Raw genomic sequence first — 3,913 nt, forward strand, 5'->3', positions numbered from 1 at the left:
ATTAGGAACACAGTTGAGAAATTCAAAAAATTACTTATCTAGTTTCCAGTGAATCAACTAGACAACATTTGCTATCGAAAACCACCCCTAAAGTTGTTGATAGGATAATTTTTACTAGGACATTTGGCCGGCGTTCATTAAAACCGCACACTTACCGTTTTAATCGCACATTTTACATCGTTCAATACCGCACATATTTATTCTATTGTTAAAAAGGGAAATTTGAATAGTCGATAGTTCAAAACCGTACAAATTTGGTTAACAGTTCCTTTCTTTCTGCACATTTTTCATGAACTGTTCACGTTGCCGGTTTCGTATGAGAATAACGATGACTTGTTTTTGAAAGTGTGTAGTTATGAACGATGCCTCATTTGACATATCTACTAAAAAAAAAAAAAAAACACATCATGGTAAAACTAATACATTCATCGTTTCACTTAGAATCTAAAATTATTTTAAGTTTTAAAATTCGTTTTGTCCAGATTTCGTGTAGGTCTATTATATAATATTCAACATTACCTATATCGTTCGTTTTGTTTAATATATATATTGTTATCGAACTTAAATGTTTCATATTTATTTTTACTCTGAATGGTGACTAGTAAGCATTGAGTATGTGAAAATAATCTTATAAGATTACGAAAATAATTTTCAAATTGGTAGTTCAAAGGAGCAAGGAAGTAATACAAATAAAACACAAATATTAAAAGGTAATTTACGAAGTTATATATATATATATATATTTAAATTTTATTAAAAATTCATTGTAAAATTATGTGTTAGTCCTCTAAAGTACTCGATGGCTTGATGGTTTCTATAATTTTGTACCAAGATCAAAATAGTAAAGCCATCGTTAGATACCGTCTAGTATTAGTAATTACTCAATTTATAGGTATTTAATCGACATTTATTACTCTCGGGTTGAATAATTTTAAACAAATATTTTACACGCAACAGGAAGTAAGGATACCTATCAAATTTTTTATTTATCAAGTAGCAGTATAGTATAATTATTTGTATGAATGATTGATTTAGTCATTATTGTAAGTCTACCAAAACTAGTCGGATACAATGATCGAGTATTTGGGTCTCGTTATTTATTCGGGCCTGGGGACTGAATACTAGTGATTGAATATCGGATTACACTATACAGGGGGGACAGTGACAAGGAGTACGTCTTTTAGATCTTACGTGTCTGAGACGAATGTGTGTGTTTTTTTAATATAAAAACGATAGATCATTGTATTCAAAAATTATTTAAAAATTTAAAATTTAAACCGACATTAATATTATCGAATAAAAAAAAAGATGTAATAAAACACAATATGATCAAAGTAGTCATCGTATGTTATAATTTCGAGTCATCTCATCCTAGATAATAAAGACCGCCAACGTGGACAATAAGTCTCTGAGTTAATTGTTTTCTGAATAAAAAACCTAAAAAAATAATAATAATAATAAATTGGTTCAATTACATAATGTAACAATAATTTATAGTGAATAGATGGGTTTTTCAAGTTTTTTTTTTTTAATTTAATATGATAGTATATGTTAATTAAATTAAAGCTATGAAAACCAAAATATAAAATGAATTAATATGTAAATTATTATAAAGTACAGTTTGTATAGTTTAAATTCATATAATCTCTGATCAAATTCGATAAAACATTAAGTGCGGATCTACCCCTTAAATTAATGTGATCATAATATGAAATGTATTAGCTTACAATTCATCACACTTCAACAGTATTTCGTTTTGATATAGGTCACGTTACACTATCATTTATTTATCGATTTTCATATTTTGTTTTATTATCACTTTTCATGTAATATAACTTTCGTTTAATGTAATTGTAGAAGGTTAATATTTGTATAATATTTACAACAAAAATCACAATAATTGTAATTTTTATTGTCCTATAGCCAATTGATTATAGCAGTACAATAATATAAAGTTTATTTGGGAAACAATGTTTCTATACATTTCATCAAGAAAAAACTCATGATTATAGGATAGTTCACATATGTTATGTCATCACAAGTCTTTCAAACCTCTCTAAATTGATCAATATTAAGAATTTTTTAATCTCTAATATGTAAGAAGAATCATAAAAAAAATGATATATATCAATTATAATTAATATGACTTTCATTTTTCTTTCATTTGTTAGCAGAATATAATAATTATTTAAACTATTGTGTTGTATACGTTGGCGAAAAAAATATCCTACAATAAATTACACCTGAGCTATCATATTTTTATACTAGAAACTATGATAAAAAAATAAAAAAAAAAAAAAAATACACTTACATTATAATATAGATATATGCCATATGATAAGATTAGTTGAAAATTTGAAAATGTATTTTCCTACAATACTTTTAATTAAAAATAAAGTTTGAGGGAGTAAAAAAGTTATGACTGAAAAAAAATGATGGTGAAAAATGATTGATGGCTGAATCGGAAGTTTTATTGGGCCATCAATCACTTTATTCCATCAAATATAATTGAATCTACTAATATAAATTTATTATTAATTTTTTTAAATTAATTAAAATATTGCAAGTAAAATAGCTTAATAATTTTAGTATCAGTTCAATATTTAAGAGGAAAAAAAACTAGAGTGCTTTATGTATTACATAATTAAATTTAAACGTATATTTTAATTATTTTGTACCATTAAGTGATGAATGATTATGATTAAAATAGATATTTACTGTCCATAATTATATGAGAAAAAATCTATAGGATTTGTATCACTTTTAATAAATATATATTTATATATACCTATGTATTAAATTCAAATGTATTGACATGTAAATAAGTAAATAATTTATTAGTGTCATTATTTAAAGGTACAAAGTTTAAGTTTAAGCTTTTATAATTATTCATTTCTTGATTATTAATACAGCTAGTTCATTTAAATTATAATTATCATCATTATTAAAATCATCTTAAATAAAATGTATGAAATATTTCTGTATGGACGTAATACAAAGTATGTATATTCATACAATAATATTTAATTTTTAATGGTAGTTTATTTATCAGAATTATAAAAAAAAAAAATTACAATAATCACATTAAATATAGCCATATAGATAATAATACAATTAACTATTTCATAAATATTTATAATTTTAATAGCAATAAATATTTTACAATGGACAAATATATTTAAAAAAATGTAAATTGACAAAGTGGAGACTACTGTTCTCCAAAAACATAAAGATTCGTTTCACACAAGTCACTTAACGTGTCATAACAAAATATGGTACAATTTTTACTAGTGATCGACCATTAAAATAAACATTTTGCTATTCAGAATATTACAAAATTATATGAAAGCATTGAAATTATTGTAACCTTATGAATAGTATCATAATTATTTATTTCAATAACACACAAAGTAGCTGATGCGGAGTGAGCTTAAGACTGAAAGGTGAGTATAAATTATTCTGAGATGTCATTCAAATTAAGTATTGTATATCAAGTTTTTCAATTGGAAATATTTGAATTTTAAATATTCAACTAAGTACGGATTAGCTAGCTTAATTTCAGTCATTTAGTCATATACTCTGCTCAACCTATAAGTCATAAAAATAAATAATACACAGCCTAATGTTTATATACAATTCTTAAAAAAAAAGAAAATCATATTGGATTTTATTTAATCACACAATATGAAATTTTCAGAAAATCTAAAATTATTGACAAAAATATAATCAGAAATATTGGAAAATGTACACAACAAATAGAACAATTCAAATTTAAAATAATTAAGTAGTATAAATGTTTTTCTTAAATTGAGAAAGTAAAAAACAAAATTCAAAAAGTATTAAAAGTATTTAAATATCAAATAGGGTAACACAAAAAAAAGTTATAAGCTAATTTTAAATGATAAAAACTCAA

Source organism: Sipha flava, unplaced genomic scaffold (assembly GCF_003268045.1).
Source record: "Sipha flava isolate LNK unplaced genomic scaffold, YSA_version1 73_pilon_pilon, whole genome shotgun sequence".
NCBI lineage: Eukaryota > Metazoa > Arthropoda > Insecta > Hemiptera > Aphididae > Sipha > Sipha flava.